General features: G+C 37.3%; 1 protein-coding gene across 1 annotated transcript in view; it reads left to right on the forward strand.

The window, feature by feature from the left end:
* LOC149776295 (GTP-binding protein 10 homolog) overlaps positions 1 to 17,444 on the forward strand; it is a 73,604-nt gene that overhangs the window by 51,856 nt on the left and 4,304 nt on the right. The gene's annotated exons all lie outside the window — the stretch shown is intronic.

A 17,444-nucleotide genomic window follows, 5' to 3' on the forward strand; every position in this document is an offset into this window, starting at 1 on the left:
ATTGTCAGGATCACCTGAAGGCTTAGTGTTATGCTTAGTGTGCATCTGCTTGTTCTTCCTTCTTTCATACAATCTCAGGTTTTATGTTCCTGCCATATACATGGGGAGTACATATAGTAGTGCCCCACTTGGAACATCCACAGGAAACATATAGTGTTATCCCATTTGGAACATCCTCAGGAAACATATAGTGTTATCCCATGTGGAACATTTGCATGGGACATAGTGTTATCCCATTTGGAATATCCTCATGAAACATATAGTGTTATCCCATTTGAAACATCTGCATGAGACATAGTGTTATCCCATTTGTAATATCCTCAGGAGACATATAGTGTTATCCCATTTGGAACATTCTTATGAAATATATAATGTTATCCCATTAAAAGACCTTCATTGGACATATTGTGTTACCCCACTTGGAACATTCTCATGGAACATAGTGTTACCTCATTTTGAACATCCTTGTGTGACATGTTATGGAACATCCACATGGGACATATTGTGTTATCACACTCAGAACATCATCATGTGACCTATGTTATCCCACTTAGAACAGCTTCATGGGACATATTATGTTGCCCCACTTTGAACATCCTCAGCCTTTTCTGTCAGGCATCACCTTCTTGCAGAGACTAATGGAGACACTGCATAATCTTTTTAAAAAAATCCATTTTTAAATCTTGAAGGGGCGAGCTGACTGCAAAGAGTAAAAGAGCCACAGGATTATCTTTATATTACATTTTTATCATGGGCTTTTAGTAATACTATTGTCTTCACTTCCATCTGTCAGTGCAGTGTTGCATTTAGGTCACTTTTCTTACACAAAGAGCAATCATGAAATTTGTTTGAGAACAATATGTTTTGATATTCATATCACCATCCTTGCTTCAGAGATACCCTTTATTGTGTATAACACTATCCTTTACTGTAGGAATAATTTTTGGTGTGATACCTTCTTTTACAATAGACTCAGATACTTTTTGGTGTGTGTAACACCTTCCCTTACTATAGATATATGTTTTAGTGTGTGACACCTTCCTTTACTGTTGTTGTTGTTGTTGTAGGTTTAATGCCATTTTTCAGCACAAGATAGGCTATACATGGCGGCCAGTATAACTGGTGGAGGAAGAACCCTGGAAAATCCTGGGAGGAACCACCAGCCCACGAGAAGCTACTGGCAGGCTTTCTCACATACCCACTTTAGCCAAGCCTGAAACTTGAACCCATGCAAACAGAGGTGAGATGGTAGCGATCTGTAACGGTGAGCGCTTTAGACCACTCGGCCACTTGGGGCTCCTGTGTTTACTGTAGGTATATGTTTTGGTGTGTGACACATTCCTTTTCTGTCGGTATGCGACATCTTCCTTTACTAGAAACTAAGATACTTTTTGGTGTGTGACACTTTCCTCTACTTTAGGTATACTTCTTGAAGTGTGACACTTCCTTTACTATAGAGATACTTTTTGATGTGTGACACTTCCTTTACTATAGAGATACTTTTTTGATGGGGGCCCCGAGTGGTCTAAAGCACTCTCCGTTATGGATCACTGCCATCTCACCTCTGTCTGCGTGGGTTCGAGTCTAGGATTCGGCTAATGTGGGTATGTGAGAAAGCTTGCCAGTAGCTTCTCGTGAGTTGGTGGTTCTTTCCATGGTTTTCCCGGGTTCTTCCTCCACCATTAAGACTGGCCGCCATGTATAGCCTATTGTGTGCTGAAAAATGGCGTTAAACCCTACAACAACAACAACTTTTTGATGTGTGACACTTCCTTTACTATAGAGATACTTTTTTATGTGGGACACTTCCTTTACTATAGTGATTCTTTATGGTGTGTATGACACCTTCCCTTGCTGCAGAGATACATTTTGACATGTATGACACCTTCCTTTACTCCAGGTATCTGTTTTAGTTTGTATGACATCTTAATTTACTTCAGAGGTAAATGTGTGTGTGTGTGTGTGTGACACCTTCCTTGACTTTAAAGTTTATCGCTATATATCTTTTTCCTTGAATTTCACTTCATTAATTTTATTCCAACAGTTACCACAATACAGCCACAGGTTGGAACAATGATGTACAGAGATTATCGACAGGTGAAGTAGATTTACTTTCTTCTTAATTCTGCATTATTGAAAGACCAAGGAATCACTTTTCCAGCAGCTGATGCATCAACATTATATGATTCTGTATTTCCAAGTCAGATTTAGTAAGGGTACATCCTGACACTGTTCACATTTAAGATGCTGTATTCTGTAGATTGTTGTATGAAATTGATATACTTTGGATCTTTTCAAAGTTAGAAAGGCACCATGGAGGCATACCACAATTTGCTGATGACCCATAGCATTATTTTAGGTACTGTGATGCATTGAATATTCATATAAGTTGAAAGTGGATGGAAATTTGAGGGTCAAAGAAATTAAGGCTCACTAGAAATTTACAGAATGATACAAACACCAGACTTCAATGGCTGAATGAGAGGATAGCTAATAATTGGGATGCAAAACTCAAGGGAGCACTAAAACACAAGATAGTACTTTACATAAGTTTGATTTCATGATTTAGTGTTGAATTCTTTAAACCCATTTTGTCTCATTTTTTTATGTTGCCTCTGCTATATCACTGAGGGCCATATTGTTTTAATATTGTCCTTCCAGACATCTGTAAGTTTTTATGCCAGTAGAATCAGACATGATTTCTTCCATATATAGCAAGTTTTATATGTCAACAGAACCAGACATGCATTCTTCCATATATCAGTAAGTCTGGATATCACTAGAGCCAAAGATACATTCTAAAAACCATCAGTAAGTCCATTATGGCAGTAGAACCACAATACATTCTTCCATACCACACATACATTCTTCCTTACCACACATACATTCTTCCTTACCGCACATACATTCTTTCATACATCAGTATGTTTGTTTGTCTGTCAGACATGCATTCTTCCATGTGTTTGTAAGTCTATATGTCATTGGAGTTGCACATCTTTCCATAAGTCGGTAAGTCATTAACCCTGCATAAACATCCTTCCATTAATCTGTCTCAATAGATCTGTAAAAATATCCTTCCATTCATTCATAATTCTGTATGTCAATTGAGCTGCGTAAAAATCTCAAGTTAGCTTTGGCATCATTCCCCATAAATCATTAAACACAGAGCCATGAAATTTTATACACACTTTTTCATTGTCATAATCACATGAACAAATTAGATTTCCAGACCGTTACATTAATTTTAAACAAATTTTTAATCTATTTTAACATTATAGCAAATTTTCTACACAATAAATTCTGTTGGAGTTTATGATCATAAATCCACTTTAAAAGTTTACTTACTTTTCTTACATCTTTGATATTGTTGTTATTATTATTACTGCCATTGTGTGATGTTCATCACTAAACACATTTTTTTTCCAGGTCACTGTTGCAGATTTACCTGGGTTGATTGAAGGGGCTCATGTGAATTTTGGAATGGGTCACAAATTTCTTAAACATGTAGAACGAACCAAGCTTCTGCTATTCCTGGTGGACATTAATGGTTTCCAGTTAAGTCCAAAATATCAAAGCAGATCTGCATTTGAGACACTGTTACTCCTCAACAAGGTTAGTGTTTGGACACTGTTACTCCTCAACAAGGTTAGTGTTTGGACACTGTTACTCCTCAACAAGGTTAGTGTTTGGACACTGTTACTCCTCAACAAGGTTAGTGTTTGGACACTGTTACTCCTCAACAAGGTTAGTGTTTGGACACTGTTACTCCTCAACAAGGTTAGTGTTTGGACGCTGACAGTGTTTTATATGGACACTATTTACAGTGAGGGTAGCAGAGTCTATTCTAGAACTGAAAATTTGGGATGGAAATTCTCCCCTCCATTGAATTTGCTAAATAGAGGAAGGATTTAAGAAACAAATAATATTCATGCTTGATAATCAGGGTTCCCACTCTGCTGGGAAATAGGTGAAAAAGTAAAGAGAATGAATAGGTTTGCTTCCAACCAGGAATGTCTGTTTAAAATCGTAGTTGTTGATCAAAGCTGCGAATTTTCAGCTGCTACTTGTATGTAGACAAAATAATCAAATCATAATTGATCTAATCACAAGTTAACAGTATTGAATTCTTACCAGATTCTTTGGCCATTATAGAACTCTTCAGTCAATTGATATACAATGGTTGCATGGATCATTTATGTGCTTCCACCAAACATTTGTTATGGCTTTTAGATTGGTCAGGTAAACAGGTTATTCAGTAGGAAACTCAATATCTGAGTGTATATTTGCTTATGTAATAGGTATGTCTTATTGGCCAGTCGCCATCATCTTGTTTGTGACATGTGGTCTCAGTAAGTTTAAGAGAAAAATAAACAAAACTAATCTTAGTTCCTGTTTGAATATATGAAGTTAATGAACTGAATTTTATTGTCAGACCTTGCTAAATTCATAGAAGGTACTGTCAGCTGGCTCTTTTCAATGAGGAATCCCATGCTGTTTATGCAGTTTAACAGTGATTGCATTAACTGTACAGTCCATAATCCCATGCTGTATGTGCAATTTAATAATGATTGCATTAAATGTACAGTCCATAATCCCATGCTGTATGTGCAGTTTAACAATGATTGCATTAAATGTACAGTCCTTAATCCTATGCTGTATGTGCAATTTAATAATGATTGCATTAAATGTACAGTCCATAATCCCATGCTGTATGTGCAATTTAATAATGATTGCATTAAATGTACAGTCCATAATCCCATGCTGTATGTGCAATTTAATAATGATTGCATCAATTATACAGTCAGTAGTCATTATACATTGAAAGGAGATGTCTAATCACCAAAAAGACAAGTGGATTATTTTAAAGACTAATCTTTTCTTTATATACAAAATGTGCATCATTGAAAGGACTTTATGTTACAATTTTAAAAAAACTTTGCTTTAAGAAACATGTTTTTATATCAACATATGCAGTTGATCAGAGTAAAGTTAACCTTTTTATTCTCTAACTTTAAATTTGTTACAAGCAAATTTATATAAATTTCAGTAGTTACACTTGTTTCAAGTGATACCTCCTGTGGTTTAGTACATGGTCGTGTCTGATTTAGATATAAGGTATGATTTAGATATATAGTAGAGATTGAGATCAAGGTCTCAAAATAGAAACAGCTTTTGTTTAAAAAATATTCATATTCAGTGCCAAAATGTTGTTGAATCTGTTCAGTAAGGATCAACTTGTAGAAACCAGTTTCATCCTGGAAAAAGCATGGTGATTTTCATTTCAAACTGTGTGGAAACCCTGGAAAATGTAATGAACAATTTTCATCCATTCATTTAATTTTTCTGCATTATCATGCTTCCTAGAATAGACCCTGGTCAAGTATTTGATATCCCTCAATCATGCTTCCTAGAATGGACCCTGGTCAAGTATTTGATATCCCTCAATCATGCTTCCTAGAATGGACCCTGGTCAAGTATTTGATATCCCTCAATCATGCTTCCTAGAATGGACCCTGGTCAAGTATTTGATATCCCTCAATCATGCTTCCTAGAATAGACCCTGGTCAAGTATTTAAAATCTTGCATGCAGGCTTCCTAGAATAAACCCTGGTCAAGTATTTGAAATCTTGCATGCAGGCTTCCTAGAATGGACCCTGGTCAAGTATTTGATATCCCTCAATCATGCTTCCTAGAATGGACCCTGGTCAAGTATTTGAAATCTTGCATGCAGGCTTCCTAGAATGGACCCTGGTCAAGTGTTTGATATCCCTCAATCATGCTTCCTAGAATAGACCCTGGTCAAGTATTTGAAATCTTGCATGCAGGCTTCCTAGAATAGACCCTGGTCAAGTATTTGATATCCCTCAATCATGCTTCCTAGAATAGACCCTGGTCAAGTATTTGAAATCTTGCATGCAGGCTTCCTAGAATGGACCCTGGTCAAGTATTTGATATCCCTCAATCATGCTTCCTAGAATAGACCCTGGTCAAGTATTTGAAATCTTGCATGCAGGCTTCCTAGAATGGACCCTGGTCAAGTATTTGATATCCCTCAATCATGCTTCCTAGAATAGACCCTGGTCAAGTATTTGATATCCCTCAATCATGCTTCCTAGAATGGACCCTGGTCAAGTATTTGATATCCCTCAATCATGCTTCCTAGAATGGACCCTGGTCAAGTATTTGATATCCCTCAATCATGCTTCCTAGAATGGACCCTGGTCAAGTATTTGATATCCCTCAATCATGCTTCCTAGAATGGACCCTGGTCAAGTATTTGATATCCCTCAATCATTCTTCCTAGAATGGACCCTGGTCAAGTATTTGAAATCTTGCATGCAGGCTTCCTAGAATGGACCCTGGTCAAGTATTTGAAATCTTGCATGCAGGCTTCCTAGAATGGACCCTGGTCAAGTATTTGATATCCCTCAATCATGCTTCCTAGAATGGACCCTGGTCAAGTATTTGAAATCCCTCAATCATGCTTCCTAGAATGGACCCTGGTCAAGTATTTGATATCCCTCAATCATTCTTCCTAGAATGGACCCTGGTCAAGTATTTGAAATCTTGCATGCAGGCTTCCTAGAATGGACCCTGGTCAAGTATTTGAAATCTTGCATGCAGGCTTCCTAGAATGGACCCTGGTCAAGTATTTGAAATCTTGCATGCAGGCTTCCTAGAATGGACCCTGGTCAAGTATTTGAAATCTTGCATGCAGGCTTCCTAGAATGGACCCTGGTCAAGTATTTAAAATCTTGCATGCAGGCTTCCTAGAATGGACCCTGGTCAAGTATTTGAAATCTTGCATGCAGGCTTCCTAGAATGGACCCTGGTCAAGTATTTGAAATCTTGCATGCAGGCTTCCTAGAATAGACCCTGGTCAAGTATTTGATATCCCTCAATCATGCTTCCTAGAATAGACCCTGGTCAAGTATTTGATATCCCTCAATCATGCTTCCTAGGATGGACCCTGGTCAAGTATTTGATATCCCTCAATCATGCTTCCTAGAATGGACCCTGGTCAAGTATTTAAAATCTTGCATGCAGGCTTTCTTTACATGAACCTTGGTAAAGAATTTCCTATAGTCAGGCTACTAAAAATGGACCCTGGTAAAATATTTGATAATTTCTAGTTATTGACATTAATTTCTGTTTCCTGGACATTTTAATTAATGGACTATTGACATGTATTCTGCATGGCTATTTTTCCATGGCTATTGACTAAGTCACAAAAGTTAAAAGTAAATAAAATTGCTTTTGCATTTATTTTCAGCCTGACCCATTTTTTGCTCACCAGGATGTAAGGTCTAGTGAGCTGATGGTTAATGTGTATCCATCATCCATCTTTCGACATTGCTTGCTACCACTTTGAAGGTCACATATTTCATTGAATTTAGTTTTATATTTTCAATATCTCCAGTAACTTCAAAGATGAGTAATGTCTATGCATATTAATGAGGTGATTCTGCATCTAATTTTCTGAGATTGCCACCTTTATGGAGTCCATATTCTGATCTGATTTTGATCGGACTTGGAATATATGCTTATGCAGTTAATATGTTGGATGGATAAGTTCAGTGATGGGTGAGATAAACACAGATTAATAAGATGATCTTGTGTCTAATTAGCTGAGCTTTTTACCACTCTCAAGTGTTTGTTTCTGATCCAATTTAGATTTAACATGAAATATATACTCATCAATCAATTAAAGGACTTAAGTCGCCTACACAACTATTGCTTTTGCGACTGACTATATACTCATGCCATCAAGATCTCAGACAGTTTCAGTAATGAACAACACACATGCATATTAATTATGCATATGATTGATTGATGTTGTTACCATGTCTTTGATCAGATTTTGATCAAAGTTGGAATATGTGCATATATCATCACAATCTCTGACAAGTTCAGTCAAGGACAAGATCCATGCATATCCATGAGGTGATCTTGGCATTTGGTGTTATATCATCATTCAATTGTACAAGTTCAGTAATGAGTGAAATCCACACATATTAATTAGGTGATATTGCAGCTGATTGGCGGAGTTTGTTGCCACTTGGGAGGCCAAATTTTGATTTTTGATAAAACTTCAATATTGGTTTAGATGCTTAAAATGTTACACGAGTTTGACAGTAAGTGAGATCCATATATATTATTGAGGTGATGTTGCACCTCATTGGCTGAATATTTGACCATTCTAGAAGCTGTATTTTGATATGTTTTTAGTAAACATGGTAGATTAAAATCTTAAAGACATCCAGTAAGTTTTAGCATGAGCAACATCTGCACATATATTAATGATGTTCATTGTGGTTAGAAATAGTTCTCAGATCATATGCATTTTGAATAAATTTTTGCTGTACAAAATACCTGTTCTATCTCTCTTTTTCTGGTGCGTTCTGTGTCCAAGTACCTTTAGAAATCACTGAAATCTCACTTCTGTCCACATGAGTTTGAGTGTCAGTTCAGGCCATTGGGGGTTATGTAAGAAAGCCTGTCAGTAGCTTCCCTTATGTCCATGGTTCTTCCTGGGGCATTCCAAGGTTCTTCCCCCATCAAATATACTAGCTGCCAAAAATGGCATTTTACCTATTTTAAAAAAATCATGTTTCTCTCTATCTCTCTCTCTCTCTCAACTTGGGCAAGGTAAGTAACCCATGATACTGACTATTGAGAATAACAACTTTCAGTTACAGTTACCCCCCTTGCAAAAATTATCCTGTAGTAAATACATTTTAGAATAAAAATGTGTGATTTCATTGGGTTCAGTCTCAAGCACTGTTCAAGCCAGAAACACAAAACTAGATGACATACAGTTGACATTTTACTGGCTTATGTTAAGTGTTAACGTAGAATTTTTACCTCATTAGAAAACTGAGATGATTTGTTTGTGTGTGTGTGTGCGTGTGATTTGGATTTTTAATGTAGCTTTAACAATTTTTCAGTCTTATCACCACAATGTACGCATTTTGACAGTTTATAGTGATATCTAGCACTGGGGCATCATGCCACAGACATGTAGCATGATGTCCCACCCAGTCACATTATCCAGACACCAGGCCGACCAGTCCTAACACTAACCTCTTAATGCTGAATGCCAAACAAGGTAGCTGTTAGTACCATTTTTGTAAGTCTTTGGTATGACTCGACCGGGGATTGAACCCACAACCTCCCACATCCGAGGTGGATGCTCTAACCACTAGGCCATCGGTGTGGCCTGGGATGATTTAAAAGGGTAGAAGATTGTTTGTTTACAATGTTTTTGGACCTGATCATCAGATACAACTCCTTTGCCAAAAAGGCTGTTGACCAAGATGGGGTGATAACACAATCCATAAACATAAATTTGGTGATGACCCAAGGGCTGATATTTAGACCAAAGGGACAGACTTGAAATTAATAAATTTGTCATGGTAAGCAAAACAAAATAACTTACATGATACCAGTTGAAAAGGGCCTTGAAATTAGGTATCAGTGAAATCGAGACTAATTGCATGCTTGTCCATTTGGATACAAAGTTGGATAGACCTCACCATCTCCTTCCTGAATTTTGGCAGAAAGAATGAATTCATGGAGGTGACTCTGATGCTTGATATGCCTTAACTTGACATTGGCCTTATTGATAATGAGCATCCTTTAATAGATCCCAGAAGACATTGGCCTTATTGATAATGTACATCCTTTAATAGAGCCCTGAAGACATTGGCCTTATTGATAAAGAGCATCCTTTAATAGAGCCCAGAAGACATTGGCCTTATTGATAATGAACATCCTTTAATAGAGCCCTGAATACATTGACCTTATTGATAATGAACATCCTTTAACAGAGCCCTGAATACATTGGCCTTATTGATAAAGAACATCCTTTAATAGAGCCCTGAAGACATTGGCCTTATTGATAATGAACATCCTTTAATAGAGCCCTGAAGACATTGACTTTATTGATAATGAACATCCTTTAACAGAGCCCTGAAGACATTTTCCTTATTGATAATGAACATTCTTTAATAGAGCCCTGAATACATTTTCCTTATTGATAATGAACATCCTTTGATAGAGCCCTGAAGACATTGGCCTTATTGATAATGAACATACTTTGATTTGAGCTCTGAAGAGTGTTGCTTTTGTATTGTCACCGACATTTTGACTGATGACACAAAAATTTGTTAGAACGAGAGAAACAGAATGAGGAGTGGGTTGGATTAAGAAAGTCTGAAGATCCTCTGAAATGACTTGGGCCACCTATCCATTTTGTGGAAATATGTTGATCCAGTGTGTAGTTGGAACTGCTAGTGTCTTTCTCCTAAGATCTGAATGCCCCTTGGGGTATAAAAGATCACTTTTGCCTGGCTTGTCTGTCATCTTCTATTGTGGCAGGGACTGCAGGTTCCTAAATGAGGATACAGGTGAAGCAGCCAGTTGAAGTGAAATTTCTGAGCTGCCTACCTCTGAAAGTTCTTCAGTTTTGTCCACATAACATCAATGGTGAGCCTTACAGAGAGTCATCCCTAAAGTCAGGCTAGGTTGCAGTTTTAGTGAAGTGTCATGTGAAAATTTATCCTGACATATCAAGCTGTTGGGGCTCCTGGATGTGTGTTTTGGCTGATTTTTTCACTGCTTGGAAAATTGCTGTTGAGGCCAGATCCTGCATCAAACACGTGGTAACAATATTTTGAACCAGCTTCAATGTGGTGAGAAACCAAATATTAATCACCTTATAAAATGGAGGGGCAGATGTGTTAAGCACTGTTGCATTATTATCCAGCACTGTGAGTTCAGTATGGTAGTCAGCAGACTGTGTCCATATTGCAGCTGCTTCCTGGCTCTCTGGAAACAAAGCTTAGCATTCCCCATTAATCTCCTTCAGTTTTGCTGATTGGGGAAGCAGTTGGAAAGAAGGATACTACTCCTTATTGTTGATGTTGACAGATGATCTGACCGTACAGTCATACATAATGGTCATGGTAGAGAGTATTCATAAGCCAGCAATATCTGGTATATCTCCTCAACAGCATCCTTAAAACTGAACACTGCCCTCTCCATAGTTGGATTGGAGTAGGGCTATTGCTTAGCCATATCTTCACACTTAATTTGTGAATAATCTTGATCCTGGTCTTCAATATTGTGATAAACCATAACCTGAACTAGTGATGACACAATGCTCTCATCCATAAATAAACCACTGATAATATACTGCGGGCAGGCAATGAAGATAGGGATAGCTGGATCCTCCATGTGATTTTGTTACACCTGGACAGACATGTGGTAGCTAGACTAGTTCGCGTTTATGTTTGTTCTTGCAGTCAATATAGGTGAGTTTTAAGAGCACTCTTGAATGGGATCACTGTGTCTTTGTGTCTAAGTTCAGTTGGCAATTTGTTCCACGTTGCTGGGCCCTGGTATGCAAAAGAACTTTGATTATATGACTTAGTTTTCATAGTGGGAATAATGGGTATACGATTGTCAATTTCAGAAAAGGAGCGTAGGTATCTTGCTGGTGTTTATACATGGGTGAGGTCTGATAGGTATGTTGGACTGGAGTCACAGGGAACAAATTTTGTGTTTGATTCTGGATTGAATGGATAGTCAATGTAGGGTACATACCAGCCAGGAGGTGTGCTCTGATCGTGGTACTCTAAGGATGATCCGAGCAACTGTTCTTTGAAGTTTCTGGAGTAGATATTGAGATGATCCAGACAGAATTGAGTTACAATAGTCCAGTCTTGAAAGTAGTAATGAACACACAAGTGTTTTAGTGGCATCAGCTGAAAGATATTTGCGAATGGAGCTGATGCATTTCAGCTCAAGATATGCAGCCTTGCATATGTTCATGTCATGTTGGTGCAGTGTGAGAGTACTGTCCAGAGTAACACCTAGGTTTCATACTGACTGCATGAATTTAATGTTGGTGTTGTTGATATTTATTGTTTGAGATAAAGGATGTGAATGAGAAAGTCTTTGTATTGTGATCAGAATGGCCTCAGTTTTATCATCATTCATCTGCGGCTTGTTACATGTCAGCCATGATTTCACATCACAAATGCACCTCTCTACACATTGGATGGTCATCAGTATACAATTGATGAGACACTGGATGATGATCTATGACATTTGAGAGCGGCTGAGTGTATAGAATGAAGAGAACAGGTCCAAGAACAGACCCCTGTGGAACACCACAACATAGATCAACTGGGCTGGAGTGTATTCCATTTGCAGACACAATTTGTGTCCTGTTGACCAAGTAGGACTTGAACCACAGTAAGGCTGTATGATGAATGCCAAATATATGCTGGAGATGGTGAAGTGATATATCATGGTCTATTTTGTCAAATGCTGCAGACAAATCAAGGAGGGTGAGGATTGTAATCTTTCCGCTATCCAAAGCAAGGGCAATATGCAGACTGTACATTGCTAAAAAGACTGTTTGAATTCAGATGAGATACAAGTTGGGATAGAAAAACTTTTTCTAAGATTTTTTATATGAATGGGAAATTAGAAACTGGGTGGTAATTCTTTAAATCATTATGGTTGAGTGTTGGTTTCTTCAGCAGAGGCTTTACAATGGCAGTTTTGAAAAATGATGGGAATTCCCTGGATGAGAGAGAGGTATTAATAACATCAGTTAGTGAAGACAATACTGGATCTAAGCACTCAAGCAGCAGTGATGTTGGAATTGGATCAAGTTCACATGACTTTGGTGCACTCTTCATCACGATTGTACATGCTAAATCCATAGAGACAGGTTCAAATGGTGCTAATGGTTGCTGCTGAAATTCTGTATCCCAACTGTATGGTGACCACAGATCAATTGAAATTGTGTTTTCAAGCTTACCTCTCATGGTTTGTACTTTGTCACAGAAGAAATTTGCAAACAGGTCTGGAAGGTTGACTGGAGACAAGGTAGTTGGAAGTGGTGTACATTTGTTCCTTGACATTAGCTTGTTGGTAATGGACTATTTTTGTGATGTTCTTCTTAGCAGCTTGATAGATTTGCTTATGAACAGTGAGTCTGGTGAAAGGCCAAAGCCTCTCCACTTTGCGGCAGTCTCTTTTAGCAATGCGAAGTTGGTCCCTAACACTCCTATACCACGGAGAACACTTTTGAGTTGATACTCTGTGTTTGGTGGCTGAGGCATGTTTGTCGAGCAATTAGTGCCAGTAGTTATCGAGTTGTTCTGCTGTAGGAGGTAAGCAAGTTGTTAGGATGTCATGCATTAGTTTGGTTCTATTTATCATATGGAGGTTTCTCTTAGTAGCAAATAAAGGTGGAGGGTTAGGGACTGATACATCAAGATGGCATACATTGCAGAGGTGATGTAATGCAAGTTCTTGGGATACCATGGAGGACTGTAGAATATTATCATCAGGTCTATGAAGAATTCAGTCTAATATGTGACCATGTTGATGGGTGGGTTGGTTAACTGACTGTTTGAGGTTGAAAACATTAATGGAATCTAGGAGTTTTGATGTGTTGGGGTTTTCGGGACAGTCAAAGTGAAAGTTAAAATCTCCAAGAATAATCAGGTTGCCACCTATCGAATTTCCATACTCCAGGAGATTCGGAAACTGCTCCAAAAAGAGAGATTCAGTCAGCTTGTTTTTTCTACTAGGAAGGTGGTATAGGCAGAAAAATTGGACTGACCTTTGTTCCAATGTGAGTGTGGTTTGGACTAGTTCAAACGATGTGTGGTAGAAAATTGAAAGTTGTGGTGTGGTTTAGACATTTAATCACGAATTAATGACAGCAATTCCACCTCTGTGAGAGTGGTGGGGTGACGACTTGATGGAGTAACCGGTGGGTGTTAAATCAGCACACTTGGGCTCATCACCTGATGTTTTTAGTAATGTTTCTGTCAGGAAAAAGACGTCGATATTCTGATGTTGATAAAATTAACTATTTTTTTTTCTGTGCGCTTTTCTGTTGGTCCTACTGATTGGGCATTGAATAATGCAGTACGAAGAGGTATCTCTTGGATAATTGACTCAATGGTTGACGATTTAATAGGGATTTGAATTAGGTTATCTAAATTAACGGCTGAATTTTTAAATTGTTGAGACAGAATGGGCATAAGGGAGATAACTGAAATTCTTCCAGATCTACGCTGGCCAGCTTTAAAATGTTTCTTTTTTAGCTTCTGTTTACATTTAAGTAATGATGAATGTAGTCCCAATTCGTTTAGTTTTGAGCACGGTGTAGTGTGGAGAGCCAAGGAGTGGTCATTTAAAGCAATTAATGAGAGTCCATCATAGCATAAATGGGTGACTGGCGAGTATCACATGATGGTGGTTTGTTCAACAACAAAGGACGTTGTAGCAGTGGAACAATACAGCAGAGAAAAAGTCTAATTATTCTCATTTCCAAAACATGGAGATGAAGAAACACGTACAAACTGAACAGCCAATGCATGATGAACACAATAACGTAGAAGAAGACAGACAGCAAGCGCATATATCATGAAAAATGGCACACAAGAAAACAGAACAGCTGCTTCAAGCCGGTTAAGCAATACACACACACACACACATATATATATATATATATATATATATATATATATATATATATATATATATATATATATATATATACACACACACACACACACAGAGATATATACACACACGCACACAAATTTGTGTGTGTGTGTGAAGCCATATGTCTGGGTAAATGGTCAAATCATTCTTTAATCCCTAAATTAAGTCTGGGTTTGATGATGACTGGAACAATTAATAACAAGGTAGTACTACATGCTGGATCCACTTTATCCAAAATATAACCCAGGTACTAAAGGTCAAGCTTGAGCTTGCATTGAAACTTGCACCCACTGCACTGCGTAAAGATGGGGGGGACAATCCCCCATTGTATCCAAATTATCTGCAGTAGTGAATAATGGAATGAAAAGTTAAATTTGGCTTAGTGTCAGGAATTTCATTGCTCTTGCATGGATGAGTCAACACATGTTCACTGTAAGGCTGGCATTTCCAAGTGAGGCTGCGATATATCTGCATTTGATTTTGACAAATGAAGTTTGGTATATATATATATATATATATCTTTAGATTTTCAGATGATTACAGCAGTTATTCAGTTATTAACCCATTTTATTACATTTTGGATTTATACAGTTTTCACAGATAAAATCATTTAAGGCAGCAATGCTTAAAGAAAAAAATACTTTAGACATAGGACCAGGGCAGATGGCTTTAGAAAAATCACAATCCCAGACTCAAATTCAACAACACCTCCAATTTCCATATGCTCCAGATTTCCCCTATTTAGATATTTTTGTCACACGTTGCAATTGCTACTCTTCAAATATGATTTCATTGGGGTTCAATTTGAGGTTTGTAGATAATGTGGATATCATTAACGTTCATCACTACACTCACTACAGACTGGATGGTAATGGTGTTCAAACTTCTCTGCTGGATACTCTGAACAGGGTCGAGTTGTTCTGGACATCTATAATGTTAGCATTGTCAGAACTGTATCTAATGTTGTCTGATCATACTTGTCCTTATAGAAAAATGAATATACATCACATTTGGGACTGACCATTTCATTGGGGTGGAAGGGGGCATAATATTTTCAAGTTTAATTGGGTCTGCCACAAACAACGTTTGGTGTACATGTTTGTAGGCAGATGTAGATTACTTTGATATATTTTGAATATGTTTGACTTGAACTTGAATGGTATGCAGTGGTTTTGCAAATACAAGTCTGTTATCTTTGTCCAAGATTTTATCCTCTAAGCTTCTCTTTCAAAGAAATATCAAAACTTGCCCAGAGTTTGCAAAGCAGAAGTTTTCTATGTGCAGCCTATATTTTTTTAACTGTTCTGATCAATTTAAATGAGAACTAAAATCTGTACATTAAAAAACATGGACTTTATTTATCCTGCTCCTAACAAAACATTCTGTCCCAGACATTTTCTCCTGTTCATTCAAGCACCATTGTTACGGAATGACACATTTGGTGTCTTGGCTGCATGAAAGAATAAAAATTTTGAATGAGTAATAGTACAAATTACCCATTACACTTCAGTTTGATTTACTGATAATGGTGATACGCATCACATAACATTACACATCAGGTTGATATACTGATAATGCTGATACACATAACAACATTACATAGGTTGATTTACTGATAAAGCCGATACACATCACACAACATTGCAAAATCAGGTTGATGTACTGATAATACTGATACACATTATGCAACATTACACATCCGGTTCATGTATTGATAATGTTTTATACACATTACACATCAGGTTCATGTGCTGGTAATACTGATATACATTACACAATGTTACACATCCGGTTGATTTACTGATAAAGCCGATACACATCACACAACATTATACATCAGGTTCATGTATTGATAATGTTTTATACACATTACACATCAGGTTCATGTACTGGTAATGCTGATATAAATTACACAACATTAGACATCAGTCTGATTTACCGATAACGCTGAGACACATTATGCAACATTACACATCAGGTTGATGTACTGATAATGCTGATACACATTATGCAACATTACACATCAGGTTGATGTACTGATAATGCTGATACACATTACACAACATTACACATCAGGTTGATGTACTGATAATGCTGATACACATTATGCAACATCACACATCAGGTTGATGTACTGATAATGCTGATACAAATTATGCAACATTACACATCAGGTTGATGTACTGATAATGCTGATACACATCATGCAACATTACACATCAGGTTGATGTACTAATAATGCTGATACACATTACACAACATTACACATCAGTTTGATTTACCGATAATGCTGAGACACATTATGCAACATTACACATCAGGTTGATGTACTGATAATGCTGATACACATTATGCAACATTACACATCAGGTTGATGTACTGATAATGCTGATACACATTCCACAACATTACACATCAGGTTGATGTACTGATAATGCTGATACACATTGCACAACATTACACATCAGGTTGATGTACTGATAATGCTGATACACATTATGCAATATTACACATCAGGGTGATTTACTGATAATGCTGATAAACATTACACATCAGGTTGATTTACTGATAATGCTGATACACATTTAACATCAGGTTGATGTACTGATAATGCTAATACACATAACACCAGGTTGATTTACTGATAATGCTGATACACATTACACATTAATTCTTGTACTGATAATGCTGATACACATTTCACAAAATTACACATCAGGTCGATGTACTGATAATGCTAATACACATTACACAACATTACACATCAGGTTGATGTACTGATAATGCAGATACACATTACACAACATTACACATCAGGCTGATTTACTGATAATGCTGATACACATTACACATCAGGTTCATGTACTAATAGTGCTGATACACATTACACATCAGGCTGATTTACT

The sequence above is a fragment of the Sinohyriopsis cumingii genome, chromosome 18 (genome assembly GCF_028554795.1).
Source record: "Sinohyriopsis cumingii isolate HCF-2022 chromosome 18, ASM2855479v2, whole genome shotgun sequence".
NCBI lineage: Eukaryota > Metazoa > Mollusca > Bivalvia > Unionida > Unionidae > Sinohyriopsis > Sinohyriopsis cumingii.